A 15,846-nucleotide genomic window follows, 5' to 3' on the forward strand; every position below is an offset into this window, starting at 1 on the left:
CTATTTCATGTTCATTCTGTTGGGTTGTCTATTTCATGTTCATTCTGTTGGGTTGTCTATTTCATGTTCATTCTGTTGGGTTGTCTATTTCATGTTCATTCTGTTGGGTTGTCTATTTCATGTTCATTCTGTTGGGTTGTCTATTTCATGTTCATTCTGTTGGGTTGTCTATTTCATGTTCATTCTGTTGGGTTGTCTATTTCATGTTCATTCTGTTGGGTTGTCTATTTCATGTTCATTCTGTTGGGTTGTCTATTTCATGTTCATTCTGTTGGGTTGTCTATTTCATGTTCATTCTGTTGGGTTGTCTATTTCATGTTCATTCTGTTGGGTTGTCTATTTCATGTTCATTCTGTTGGGTTGTCTATTTCATGTTCATTCTGTTGGGTTGTCTATTTCATGTTCATTCTGTTGGCTTGTCTATTTCATGTTCATTCTGTTGGCTTGTCTATTTCATGTTCATTCTGTTGGCTTGTCTATTTCATGTTCATTCTGTTGGCTTGTCTATTTCATGTTCATTCTGTTGGGTTGTCTATTTCATGTTCATTCTGTTGGGTTGTCTATTTCATGTTCATTCTGTTGGGTTGTCTATTTCATGTTCATTCTGTTGGGTTGTCTATTTCATGTTCATTCTGTTGGGTTGTCTATTTCATGTTCATTCTGTTGGCTTGTCTATTTCATGTTCATTCTGTTGGGTTGTCTATTTCATGTTCATTCTGTTGGGTTGTCTATTTCATGTTCATTCTGTTGGGTTGTCTATTTCATGTTCATTCTGTTGGGTTGTCTATTTCATGTTCATTCTGTTGGCTTGTCTATTTCATGTTCATTCCGTTAATTCCATTTTCCTCTAAGCCATTAATTGACAGTGCTCAACCAGTGGTTCATTCCAACAGACATATGTTTACATTACTACTACAATCCTTCAAATCTCCAAACTCAGTAGTTTCACTGCTTGTATCAGCTTAACTTTACAGTAATAGGGTTAAGTTATTAGCGACAAGTGATTAGGGTTTATTATCCCATTTAGTTTAGTCACATTTCTTATTGGTTTACTGTGTGTGAGTTAAGAGTTTGTCCAACTGACGCTTTTTAAGAAAATAGTGTAGTTATTACAAATAAATGCTGTTGGTTATTCCTTAGCAAATAGATTTTTAGGACAATTAGGACAAATACTTTTCACTATTTAATTTGTAGATTCAAGTAGCCAGACTTACATACACTACCGTTCAAAAGTTTGGGGTCACTTAGAAATGTCCTTGTTTTTGAAGGAAAGCTCATTTTTTTGTTCATTAAAATAACATAAAATTAATCAGAAATACAGTGTAGTGTCATGCCGATTGTGTAGGTGGCAGGGAAGTCAGGCGCAGGACAATTAAACTTGGTATAAATGGAGTAGTATAATAACGTAAAACAAAACCTCCAAAGCCAAAGTACATAATCAAATAAACGTGGGTACAAGAACCCGTCGCGCACAAATCTAATATCACGAGCATAACAACAAACAATCTCTGACAAGGACATGAGGGGAAACACAACATGTAATGAATGGGATTGGAACCAGGTGTGTAGGAAGACAAGACAAAACCAATGGAAAATGAAAAATGGATCAATGATGGCTAGAAGACCGGTGACGTCGACCACCGAGCACCGCCCGAACAAGGAGAGGCATCGACTTCGGCAGAAGTCGTGACAGTACCCCCCCCCCCCGGCGCACGGCTCCAGCAGCACTTCGACACTGGCCTCGGGGACGACCCGGAGGACGAGGCGCAGGGCGATCTGGATGGAGACGGTGGAACTCTTGCAGCAGGGAAGGATCTAACACGTCCTCCACCGGAACCCAGCATCTCTCCTCCTGACCGTACCCCTCCCAGTACACGAGGTACTGAAGGCCCCTCGCCCGACGTCTGGATGGATCGAACGGAGTATGCTGGGGCCCCCTCGATGTCCAGAGGGGGCAGAGGAACCTCCAGCACCTCAGGCTCCTGGAGTGGCCAGCCACCACCGGCATGAGGAGAGACACATGGAACGAGGGGTTAATGCGATAATCGGGGGGAAGCTGTAACCTATAACATACCTCGTTCACTCTCCTCAGGTCTTTAAACGGCCCCACAAACCACGGACCCAGCTTCCGGCAGGGTAGGGGGAGGGGCAGGTTTCGGGTTGAGAACCAGACCCTGTCCCCCGGTGTGAACACCGGGGCCTCACTGCGGTGACGGTCTGTGCCAACTTTCTGGCGCAGCACTGCACGCTGAAGGTGGACGTCGGCGGCGTCCCATGTTTCCTCCGCGCCGGAACCAGTCGTCCACCGCAGGAGCCTCGGTCTGAGTCTGATGCCAAGGAGCCAGAACCAGAGCTGATACCCCAATACACACTGAAAGGGAGAAAGGTTAGTGGAGGAGTGGCGGAGCGAGTTCTGGGCAATCTCTGCCCAGGGCACGAACGCCGCCCACTCCCCCGGCTGGTCCTGTCAATAGGACCTCAGAAACCTACCCACATCCTGGTTAACTCTCTCCACCTGCCCGTTACTCTTGGGGTGAAAACCTGAGGTAAGGCTGACCGAGACCCAGACCCTTGACGATCAGACACTATATCCTCAGGCACCCCGTAGTGCCGGAAGATGTGTGTAAACAAGGCCTCAGCAGTTTGTAGGGCCGTAGGGAGACCGGGCAAAGGGAGGAGATGACAGGACTTAGAGAAACAATCCACAACGACCAGGATCGTGGTGTTACTCTGTGAAGGTGGAAGATCGGTTAGGAAATCCACCAACAGGTGCGACCACGGCCGTTGTGGAACGGGTAAGGGATGTAACTTACCTCTGGGCAGGTGTCTAGGAGTCTTGCACTGGGCGCACACTGAGCAGGAGGAAACATAAACCCTCACATCCTTAGCTAAAGTGGGCCACCAGTACCTCCCACTAAGACAGCGCACCGTCCGACCGATCCCAGGATGACCAGAGGAGGGTGACATGTGGGCCCAATAGATCAGCCGGTCGCGGACAGCAGACGGAACGTACAGACGCCCAGCTGGACACTGAGGGGGAATGGGCTCTGCACGTGACGCCCGCTCAACGTCCTCGTCCAGCTCCTACACTACCGGCGCCACCAAACAAGAGGCTGGGAGTATGGGAGTGGGATCCATGGACCGCTCCTCTGTGTCATACAGCCAGGACAGTGCGTCTGCCTTAACGTTCTGGGAGCCTGGTTTGTAAGAGAGGGTAAACACAAAACGGGTGAAAAACATGGCCCACCTTGCCTGGCGAGGGTTCATTCTCCTCGCTGCCCGGATGTACTCCAGATTGCGGTGGTCAGTCCAGATGAGAAAGGGGTGTTTAGCCCCCTCAAGCCAATGTCTCCACGCCTTCAAAGCGTTGATGACAGCCAACAGCTCCCGGTCCCCCACATCATAGTTTCGCTCCGCCGGGCTGAGCTTCTTAGAGATTTGTGGGTTCGATTACAGGCTCAAAATGGCTAGAAACCAATCACTTTCTTCTGAAACTCGGCAGTCTATTCTTGTTCTGAGAAATGAAAGCTATTCCATGCGAGAAATTGCCAAGAAACTGAAGATCTCGTACAACGCTGTGTACTACTCCCTTCACAGAACAGTGCAAACTGGATCTAACCAGAATAGAAAGAGGAGTGGGAGGCCTTGGTGCACAACAGGAAGAGGACAAGTACATTAGAGTGTCTAGTTTGAGAAACCCGCCTCACTGGCAGCTTCATTAAGTCCTCAACTGGCAGCTTCATTAAATAGTACCCGCAAAACACCAGTCTCAACATCAACAGTGGAGAGGCGACTCTGGGATGCAGGCCTTCTAGGCAGAGTTCCTCTGTCCAGTGCCTGTGTTATTTTGCCCATATTAATCTTTAATATTTATTGGCCAGTCTGAGATATGGCTTTTTCTTTGCAACTCTGCCTATACGGCCAACATCCTGGAGTCATCTGGTCACTGTTGAAGTTGAGACTGGTGTTTTGCTGGTAATATTTAATGCAGCTGGCAGTTGAGGACTTGTGAGGCGTCTGTTTCTCAAACTAGACACTCTAATGTACTTGTCCTCTTGCTCAGTTGTGCACCGGGCCTTACCACTCCTCTTTCTATTCTGGTTAGAGCCAGTTTGCGCTGTTCTGTGAAGGGAGTAGTACACAGCGTTGTACAAGATCTTCAGTTTCTTGGCAATCTCTCGCATGGAATAGCCTTCATTTCTCAGAACAAGAATAGACAGATGAGTTTCAGAAGAAAGTTATTTGTTTCTAGCCATTTTGAGCCTGTAATCGAACCCACAAATGCTGATGCTCCAGATACTCAACTAGTCTAAAGAAGGACAGTTTTATTGCTTCTTTAATCAGAACAACAGTTTTCAGCTGTGCTTACATAATTGCATTAAGGTTTTCTAATGATCAATTAGCCTTTTGAAATGATAAACTTGGATTAACTAACACAACGTGCCATTGGATCACAGGAGTGACGGCTGCTGATAATGGGCCTCTGTACGCCTATGTATTGTAGATATTCCATTCAAAATCAGCCATTTCCAGCAGCAATAGTCATTTTCAACATTAACAATGTCTACACTGTATTTCTGATCAAGTTTATGTTATTTTAATGGACAAAAAATGTACTTTTCTTTCAAAAACAAGGACATTTCTAAGTGACCGCAAACTTTTGAACGGTAGTGTATTTGTTACTCTTGTTAAATAATAACATAATTTTTTTAAAGGTTTAATATTGGATTGATATTATTGGTGTCACTATGTAAATGACCTGTGCTATTGAGTCAGAGTGAGTATATTTCAGTGGGATTGAGAAGATTTAGTCACAATAGTGTGTTCAGTGTTCCATAGCTCAAGCCCCTCTTGGGCTCCCAGATCATTGGCCCCAGTCCCACAGTTCAGGCATGGTAAACATAAAGCAAACCAAGGATTGATATGGATATCCCCAAAGGTTCACAGCCTTCTGCTGCGTGTGTGTTTGTGTATGTCTGCTAGGTAATGACTGTTTCAGAGCATATGTGTGAGGTGTGTGTGTGAGTGCCAGCCAGCCACCACACACGCTCTGTACTCAGACAATAGGGCCTCTGCTTTGCCCACAGGCTGCTCACTCATATTGTGAATTGTCACTTTAGACGGATGGCTTCGTTAGTCATGCAAATGGCTGGAGCTGGTCTGGTGTGTGTGTGTAACTTTAAATTAAAATTGAACTTAGGAACATAGAACACGACAGCATGATGGGACTGAGAAGAAAAATGAACGAATTGGCATTTCTGACACACACCTTTACACACATTCACGTGCACACACACGGGTGCACACACTTGTACAAAGTTGGGTGGACAATTGTTTGTTTTTAAAGGAAGATGCATAAAGGGAGGTATGGGAACAGTCAAGGAAAGGAATCATCCAAGAAAAGTTAGGTAACTGACAATCCAAAAGTGTAGGATGGAGAGTTAAGGGAGAGTGAGAGACAAAGAAAGAGGGAGAGAGAGGGAGAAGGAAAGAGAGAGGGGGGGCTGAGAAGTTGAAACCTAAGATTTCTGGACCCTATTTTCCATCCCTTCAGGCATTATGTGGCTTGTAAAAAATGTGCTGTATATTTGAAGTGTTGGATCACGTGACAGAGGCAGGGTTTGTGAATCAAAGTGCATAATGATTTCAGTGGGGGAGAGAGAGAGCAAGAAGAGAGAGAGAGAGAGAGCAAGGAGAGAGCAATAACAGAGAGAGAGAGAGTGTGTGAGTGACTGAGCAAGGGAGTGAGAGAGGGGGAGAGAGCGAGAAAAGGAAAAAGCGAGAGGAAGGCGGAATGCAACAGGCCGTGCTTATTCTTCGCTCTGAGAGGGACTTCTGACTGACGAACTGAACTCCACTACACTTCTCCTCTGTTCATCTCTCCATTCACTCTCTTCCTTCATCCGTCCGTCTGTGCGCCAGACCCACTCCAGATCCGGTGAGTTTGGGTTTCTGATTGAGCGTTACAGACGAAAACATCCCTCTTTTTCCAGTTTTTCTTTCTTTCTGAGTCTTTCTGTGGATTGCGAGAGAAGGAAAGACAAAGAGAACATGTCAGAGCAGGACTGAGACAAGAGAGGGGTGTGTGTGTGTGTGTGTGTGGTGTGTGTGTGTGTGTGTGTGTGTGTGTGTGTGTGTGTGTGTGTGTGTGTGTGTGTGTGTGTGTGTGTACGGGGATACGATTTAAACAGAGTGTTTGTGTGTGTTTAGGGAGGAATGGGACGCTACAAGGGGAGAGTTTGAGTTTCCTGAGGACAGCTTTAATTGAGAACAGAGATTTAAAGCGAGAGAGGAAGGAAAACGAGTGAGTGAAAAAGACGTAAAAAAGGAGAGGAATAAAAGATCTCCTCTTTCTTGTGCTCTTGTGCTCGACCATTGTTATGTGTGTGAGTGCATGTGCAGTATTGTATGCGTGAGTGCCAGTGCGTGTGATATGTTCAGGTTTCTGTATGTTCTTTGCGTTCTTGTGTGTGTTGCCGATTGTATGACATCTTCTATCTTTTCCTTTTCAAGCATGCTCAAATTCCAATGTGACATACTGGCATGAACACTGTGTTTCCTATTCGTTGCATGACACGATATATTCTCACATGACATCGGCCTGCACTAACTTTTATATTATGGGGACATATACTGTTTGTCAGTGTAATGCACCTCCATGTCTTTATAGTATGTGTACTTATATGTCAGCATATTTCCTCCCCATGCCATTATATATGTGCACATATATGTCAGTGTAATTCCAACTCAGTTACTTTATAATATGTCTCTTTACATGTCAGTATATTTCCACCCCCATGTTATGGTCACACACAGCACAGAAGCACAGACCTTTATGTGGTAGCTACTGTAGGAGTAGACAAGGCCAGCCACCATACAAACTCTGTACTCAGACATTAGGGCCTCTGCTTTGCCCACTGCTTTGTGTGTGTGTGTGTGTGTGTGTGTGTGTGTGTGTGTGTGTGTGTGTGTGTGTGTGTGTGTGTGTGTGTGTGTGTGTGTTGTGTGTGTGTGTGTGTGTGTGTGTGTGTGTGTTCAGAGGTGTTATGCACCCTTATTTTAGAGGGGGCATGAAGTACATGAGAAAGGAGGAGGTGGTGGAAGTTTCAAGAGTCATTGTGCCTAATTCTATGTATAAAAAATATGTATTTTTCTACATAGGTTATGTAGCATACCTCTTTAACTGTTCAATTGTCATTTACATGAGGGTGCCATTCTGACTGATGTAAATCACACATCACAATATACTGCACTAACATGCCTGGGATATTACATCCATATTACAACACAGTACATGGGATCATAACACACATCATCAATACAGGCACATATCATGACATCATAATTAATACATCAATATCATAACATATCATAAGGTACCAGATTACAATTAAACCAAGCATTTTTCTGCATATCTAAGCATACCTCTTGAGCTGTCTGTATCCTCCTGACTGGTGGTAAATACAAAATGTAAGAAACTAAATATGCTTCTCTGCATCTCTGCTCAAATCTGAGTAAAAGATTCAAAGGAATGCAAGTCTTATTCAGTGCATTACTAATTGCTTGCTTTTTTAAAGTCTAGCAACCTTGCCGGCAGGCATGCCAGCTAAGATAGTTAGACAAGCTAGCTACTCTAACTTGATAGCCTGAAATGGCTTGGTAGCTATGATGAGGTTGGGAGATTGGGAACCGATAGTATCTAGCTGGGTAGCTAAAGCCAACTTCATAAAGTTGCTATTACAGAGAATGAACAAAACATTTTCGTTTTTTTTTATAAATAAAAAAGGAATCAATAGGCTACATAGCTTGATCAAATGAATTTACAAACATACTTCCTGCGAGTCCTGCCCATCACCGGCAGCTAAAATAAAATGAAACGCTGTGTGTGTTACTGGACACTCTCTCTCCTCCTCTGGGGTGGGGTGGGGTGGGGTGGGGTGGGGCAGTGTGTTCCCTCCACAAAATACAGCTGACAGATCTTTTTATAGAAAATTAAACATGGACTTACGAGTGAAGTTTAGTAATTCATTCAGTAATCTGACAAATCACAAACAAGAGTGGGAAAAAGGGGGAGAAGGGAAAAAGAAAGAGGACAAGTCTGAGGGGGCTCGTTCCCCTGTGCCCCTTATGGCCATGACACTGTGTATGTGTGTGCACCAGCTTACATGTGTGAACGTGTGTGTACAAGTTTGTGTGCACCTGCGTACACACATTTGTGACTTATTCATACAGTGTGCATGTGCACAATTCTTCGCAAAAGCAACATGTACCCATCAATTGTATTATACATGTACAGTATTAAGTTATGAACGGTATGAACATTGTAACCTTGTAAACTGTTTGCTTTAAAATGAAAACTTTTACTATCATTGTCTGTGGACAAAGCTATTGTCTTCCTTCTTGCTGTGATGTAATGCTGATCAGCAATAGTGTGCTGACCTCAGTGTGCTGATCTATGGCATATTGCTCTATGCTATGCCTATCCTGCCCCTTGCCAATGTAGTGGACTCCTGACAAATCTATTCCAGATTTATTTTCCTAATGTCTGATGGAATATTAGTGAGCACATCCAGGAACTGTCTTGGCATGGAGTGATGAGGATGAGGAGGAGGATTGCTGAATGAATTACTAAACTTCACTCATAAGCCCACGTTTAATTATCTATAAAAATATTTGTCCGCTGTATTTTGTGGAGGGAGCACACACACTTCCCTAAGAGATGAACACAACACAACACACCAGTGTGTATGTCCCACCAGAGTGAGGGCCAGCTCTAGTAAAAGCAGTGTGTATATAGTGCTTGGCAGACACCATGGTCGGAGTGTGTCTAAATTTACTCCATGGAGAGTCCCTTTTTCATATTCTCTACCTCCACAACTCTGTGTCACTTACTCAGACTGGATGTCCCTTTTTCATATTCTCTACCTCCACAACTCTGTGTCACTTAGACTGGATGTCCCTTTTTCATATTCTCTACCTCCACAACTCTGTGTCACTTACTCAGACTGGATGTCCCGTTCTCATATTCTCTACCTCCACAACTCTGTGTCACTCAGACTGGATGTCCCGTTCTCATATTCTCTACCTCCACAACTCTCTGTGTCACTCAGACTGGATGTCCCGTTCTCATATTCTCTACCTCCACAACTCTGTGTCACTCAGACTGGATGTGTTTCTCTGTGTGAGGGAAGTCAGTGGAGTTTTACTACAGTCATTCCTCACTGTATATGTGATGTGTCAGAGTACTCATGTCTTTGTGTGTTAGTGATCCTGGTATTTATGAGAAGTGCCAATCACTTGTATCATTTTTTTGTGTGAGTCGCTGTGAATAGCAACATTGAGTGTAAGAGTGTAGTTAGCTCTGTGTGTGTGTGTGTGTGTGTGTGTGTGTGTTGTGTGGCTGGAGGTATGAGTTTGAAGTCAAAGATCCAAACACTAATGTTCCCACACCCAAGATGTCTGGAGAGTGTCAACTAATGGCCCTCAGCAACAATACTCTCAGTCCCACCGAACTTCCAGGTCAGCCACTAGCACCCGACGGGTAAGCACAGGTCTAGGATCAGCTTACCCTCTCTAATCCCTAACCATCAGGGTTGAAAATGATAAACTGACTCTAGATCAGTGTCTTAGTGATCTGTCACGTTCGTCGTAGCAATTCCTAGGCGCAGCAGGAATGTGTATGCTCATCTTCCTTTATTATGAAGAAAAACCTAAACAAACACTTAATCAAAACAACGAGAAGAAAACTGTCCTGTGAGGCACACAGCTACATAGGACTAAATAGGACCTTCAATTAGAGGCAACGAGGAACAGCTGCCTCCAATTGAAGGTCAACCCAATAAACTAAACATAGAAATAGAAAAACTAGAACAAACATAGAAATATACTAACATAGAACATTAACCAAAAGTCCTGACCAAACTACAATAACAAATAACCCCTTAAACTGGTCAGGACGTGACAAGATCTTAATTCCATACGCCAATGACTACCATCACTATGATCTTCATTTTGTTATCTACATTCCCTGATTCACATATGGGGATTAGTTTAGTTGGTTAGATATATTGTAGGTATTTCATTCTTATGTGTAACTGTTCTGGGGGTCTGGAAATGGAAACAGTCATATAGCCAAATTTCTTTGTACAATTTTATGCTGTTGTAAAAACTTGTTTTGATAGCATTTGTTTATGTATAAATGTGTATACTTTTGTAGTTTAATCTCTCCTATGTATGCGTGCATGTGTGTGTTTGTGTGCGAGTGTGTGAAAGCTTGTCTGTCAGCGCTGTGTTTTTTAACCAAACTCACCTGACCTGACAGACTAACGTTCGTCGCCTGGTGACGACGAAGCGGACCAAAACGCAGCTGGGAGCGAACACATGTTTATTCAACACACTGGAATTAAACATGTACACAAAAATCAAGAAAAATGCAGATACGTTACGTGCTCAAACAAAGAGACAACACCCCACAAACAGTGTGGGGAAAACAGCAACTTAAATGTGATCCCAATCAGAGACAATTAGCGACAGCTGTCTCTGATTGGGAATCGACAGAACCCAACATAGAAATAACCCACCTAGAGCCTACACAAGGCTAAAACGTAAACCAAACACAAACCAATGAAAAATACCTAACATGACACACCCTGACCCAATATACCCGAGTTCACCTGGTCAGGGCGTGACAGAACCCCCCCCCCCCAACGGTGCGTACTCCCGGCGCACCAAACTTAAGTCTATTAGGGGGGGGGGACCCGGGTGGGCGCCTCACCCTCGGTGGAGGCTCTGGCCCCGGGCGTGTTCTCTCCCCCACCTTCACCTTAACCCTACCCCTCTGGCCCGGACTGGACCACTGTGGAGCGGCATGCTCAGGCTCCGGAGCGGAGCCGTCGACCGGAACAGGATTGGGGACACGCACCACTAACCTGGTGTGGGGAGCAGGGACGGGCCGGACAGGACTGGGGACACGCACCACTGACTTGGTGCGGGGAGCAGGGACGGGCCGGACAGGACTGGGGACACGCACCACTGACTTGGTGCGGGGAGCAGGGACGGACAGGACAGGATTGGGGACACGCACCACTAACCTGGTGCGGGGAGTAGGGACGGGCCGGACAGGACTGGGGACACGCACCACTGACTTGGTGCGGGGAGCAGGGACGGGCCGGACAGGACTGGGGACACGCACCACTAACCTGGTGCGGGGAGCAGGAACGGGCCGGACAGGACTGGGGACACGCACCACTAACCTGGTGCGGGGAGCAGGGACGGGCCGGACAGGACTGGGGACACGCACCACTGACTTGGTGCGGGGAGCAGGGACGGGCCGGACAGGACTGTGAACACGTACTGGTGACCTGAAGCGTGGAGCCGGTTTAGCCACTCGTCCTGGCTGGATGCCCATCCTAGCACGGCATGTGCTGGGCATGTCCACCGGACGCACCGGGCTGTGCGGACGCATTGGCGACACAGCGCGCAACTCCGCATACCATGGCTTGGTGCGGGGAGCAGGGACGGGCCGGGCAGGACTGTGGACACGCACCACTAGCCTGGTGCGGGGAGCAGGGACGGGCCAGACAGGACTGTGAACACGTACTGGTGACCTGAAGCGTGGAGCCGGTTTAGCCACTCGTCCTGGCTGGATGCCCATCCTAGCACGGCATGTGCTGGGCATGTCCACCGGACGCACCGGGCTGTGCGGGCGCACTGGCGACACAGCGCGCAACTCCGCATACCATGGCTCCTCCTCCAGATCTTCCCTCTGCAGGTCCTCAATCAACTGCCTCATCATCTTCGTCTCTTCCTCCGCCGTCATCCCCCACGAGAGCAGTGGTCTGGGCTCTTCCTCTGCCCTTCCGGACCACCCCATTAGCCCCCCCAAAAATTTTCTTGGGGGTGTTTTCCGTACCTCCTCGACCTGGGAATCCTTTCGCCAGGGTCCTTTCCCCGACATGATCTCCTCCCAGGTCCAGAACTCCTTCCCCTCGCGAGCCCATCTCTCGCGCTCCTTTTCCTCCCGCTGCTTGGTCCTGGTTCGGTGGGGTGTTCTGTAACGTTCGTCGCCTGGTGACGAGGAAGCGGACCAAAACGCAGCTGGGAGCGAACACATGTTTATTCAACACACTGGAATTAAACATGTACACAAAAATCAAGAAAAATGCAGCTACGTTACGTGCTCAAACAAAGAGACAACACCCCACAAACAGCAACTTAAATGTGATCCCAATCAGAGACAATTAGCGACAGCTGTCTCTGATTGGGAATCGACAGAACCCAACATAGAAATAACCCACCTAGAGCCTACACAAGGCTAAAACGTAAACCAAACACAAACCAATGAAAAATACCTAACATGACACACCCTGACCCAATATACCCGAGTTCACCTGGTCAGGGCGTGACACAGACTGACGTTTCTGGTCTTGTCTGGCCACACGCTTTAGATATATTCCCAGCATACACACACTTATAAAAATGTGCACGCATGAGTCTACGCAATATTTTCTCACACGTTTAACAAATGTTACATTTTTCACACACACACACAAACACACACACACACACACGACGCATCTGGAATGTTTGTGTGCTGGTTATTACTGCCTAACTCCTTTACCTGCATTGCAATCTTTGCGTCTTTGTTCCCTTCACTTTTCAAGAATGACAGGCCCTTAGGCGGAGAATGCTGTGGGTCTTCTCTCTCTATTTCTTTCTTTCTGTTTCACTGTCACCACTCATCTGTCAACACAAAGCCTTTTCATCACCTTTCTCTCTCTCTCTCTCTCTCTCTCTCTCTCTCTCTCTCTCTCTCTCTCTCTCTCTCTCTCTCTCTCTCTCTCTCTCACCTACCTGTCTGTCCATACCATCCCCTTTCAAACTGCCCCCCCCCCCCCCAGAAACACACACACATCTGAACCTAAATAATATATTTATTTCTTTGTTTGAGGGAACAATAGGTAACAGCAAATGTTCAGCTTTACTTGCTCTAAAATTAAAAGGTCTTTCCTTCTCTTTTCCTCTTGTGTCAACCACTGTGTTTCTCCTATAAATATCAATGGAAATTTCAATGGAAAAGTAAATGGCTCAGTAGAACAGAATAAACATGTTAGCATAAGTATAATACAGAAAGGCACAATTTATAGTCCAATATTTACACGTGTTTTGGGGAAGGGGGGATTGGGGGGCCAGTGTTACAATTTTGCAGTATTTAGCAATCATAATAAGAGTCTGCTAGCTGCAGTTGTGATATATGTGTAGCATGAATGTGTGTGTGTGTGTGTGTGTGTGTGTGTGTGTGTGTGTGTGTGTGTGTGTGTGTGTGTGTGTGTGTGTGTGTGTGTGTGTGTGTGTGTGTGTGTGTGTGTGTGTGTGTGTGTGTGTGTGTGTGGGTGGGTGCGTAAGTGAGTGCATGTGTACTAGAGTCAGAGCAGGTGGTCAGTCCAGTTTAAGTGTTCAGCAGTCTGATGGCTTGTAGATAGAAAACAGTCTGTGAGCTTGTTGTTATCAGACCTCATGCTCCAATCCCGTCTGCATGGTGGTAAGGGAGTGAACAGCTCTTGGCTGGGTTGTGTGGGGTCCTTGATGATGCTGCAGGCCTTTCTCATGCACCGTTTTGAGTAGATGTCCTGGTTGGGTGGGAGCACGGTCTCAGGGATGTACTGGGGCATCTTCACCATCCGCTGGAGGTCCTGCATTGTTTGAGAACAACTCTCTTGAGTGCAGCTACTAATTATATTTAACTCTTTCCAAATGACAGTTCTACTCCAAGTCTGTCTGTTCTTCTTCCTGTTAAAAAAATGCTTTGTTTCTGCTTCACTTTGTGGGAACATTGCTATTTACTTCAAAATGTATGTCTCAGAATGTACCGTTTGGCTCTTTAACACTGTGTTTGAGTCTGTTGAATGGTGGTCATTGTCATCGGGTCAGGTTGTATCATCTGGTCACCTGTTGTATCAGTGAAGCTGTCTTCTATCTGTGTTACTTTAATCACAGCCTCAGGCCTGCCTTCAGATCAACATCCACTAGTCCTTTAAACACAGCAAATCACCTCTAGTCCCCCCTCTGTTGTGAAATGCAACCCTCGACCTCGAGAGGGAGAAGGGAGAGAGAAGAGTGAGAAGAGAGAGAGCGGTAGAGAGAGGGTGAAGAGAGGTGGTAACGCCAAGCCCTAGGGTAGACAGACACAAACCCACTTGAGCAGAGCTAAAAGGTGCCTACCAAATGCCTCAATTAGGCATGACCCCTGACCTCTATCCCTAGCCTGAAGTGACATGGGTTGACCTAAGTCGCGACCTGGTAACCCCAGAGTCAGCCAGAGGGGGTGGACACCACATAATGGCACCATTGTGCGTTTGATTTAAACATCTTTATTATCATCATTACCATCATTAGTGCTGCAGTCACTATTATGATTACCATTAGGAGAGTAACAGTATTGTTGGTGTATCTGTAGTTACCATTAGGAGAGTAACAATATTATTGGTGTATCTGTAGTTACCATTAGCAGAGTAACAATATTGTTGGTGTATCTGTAGTTAGCATTAGGAGAGTAACAATATTGTTGGTGTATCTGTAGTTACCATTAGGAGAGTAACAATATTGTTGGTGTATCTGTAATTACCATTATTTATGACATGGTTAGTAAGGGATTGTAAAGGTTGTGACAGTTATTGTAAGAGTAACAGTGGTATTACAAAATCTACAAGTAACTGTTATGTTATTTTGATATGATGTTGGTTAAATCAGTGTTTGCAGTGGAAGGTATAGAAGAGAGTATAGAAACACTTTCTAGGCCTAGTTTTTAAACCACATTCCAATTTCCATAGGCAAAGCAGTTACTGCTGCCTAAACAAAACCCCATGTTTCTTTCTTTACCATCTGTCCGTTTGACAGTGAGAGATGCAGTAAGATGACTGTGGCTAGAGGAGAGAGGAGCTGTGGTGAGCATTCAGAATGGTTAAATAGGTAGAAACTAAACAACCATGATGAATGATTATGAGGGAAAACTTTCCACAATAAAAATAAAAAATGTTCACATGAAGTAAAACACTTAATTCACGACAGTATTTGTTAGGACAAAAGTCTAGTTTTCCTCAAAGAAGTTAAGTCGTAAAAAGGGCGTCATTTTTTACTTACCATCTTGGTCGTAAATGTTATCCAAATATCTCAGTAATAAAGGACATTTCTATGCATATTTATGCAATTTTTTACAGCTAATCTAACGACATAATAGCTTTCATAAATGAAAGTTATTGTTCGCAAACCTCGACCACAATGTTGGTGTTACGATACTGAGAGTAGCATGTGTTTTAGAGAGCCAGCTATATTTTGATTCCTCATGATTACAAATATATGCATATCATAACTCCTATATTATGGCCTTTTATTTGTCTGGGAAAGAGAGAATCTATAATTGAATTGTGTATTGTTCATGGTTAATTTACCCTGTGTGTGTGTGTGTGTGTGTGTGTGTGTTTGTGTGTGTGTGTGCGAGTTTATCTGGCTCTCTGTACGAGTGGCCGTGTGTGTGAAACTTCCCAGAGTGTGTATTTTGGAGTGTGTGTTGTGAACGTACCACATCCTGCTTAATTTGTGTTTAATACTCGCAAGAACACCTTAGTTTATGTTCCATATTTCACTCGCCAATTACCCCTGTTGAAGTCGTGTTTTTTCACCCATTCGCACTCATAATACATGGTCATTTATATTTCTGGTGGAGTCCAGCTGTCACATACAGTACAAAGAGTGGTAGTAGTTGTAAAAGCAGGTCTTTTGGTCCTGCAGTTGGGATCTATTCATCCAGCTCCAGCTCCAGCTCCAGATACAGCTCCAGCCAGACTCTGC

At 45.3% G+C, this 15,846-nt stretch overlaps 1 protein-coding gene across 1 annotated transcript in view; it reads left to right on the forward strand.

The window, feature by feature from the left end:
- Nucleotides 1–5,659: 5,659 nt before the first annotated feature.
- LOC106583300 (retinoic acid receptor gamma-A) overlaps nucleotides 5,660–15,846 on the forward strand; it is an 83,679-nt gene continuing 73,492 nt past the window's right edge. Inside the window, exon 1 of the mRNA XM_014167338.3 lies at nucleotides 5,660–5,938. The gene's annotated coding sequence lies outside the window, so the exon portion shown is untranslated. The remainder of the gene's footprint in view (nucleotides 5,939–15,846) is intronic.

Source organism: Salmo salar, chromosome 22 (assembly GCF_965601325.2).
Source record: "Salmo salar chromosome 22, fSalSal1, whole genome shotgun sequence".
NCBI classification, from domain to species: Eukaryota; Metazoa; Chordata; class Actinopteri; order Salmoniformes; family Salmonidae; genus Salmo; species Salmo salar.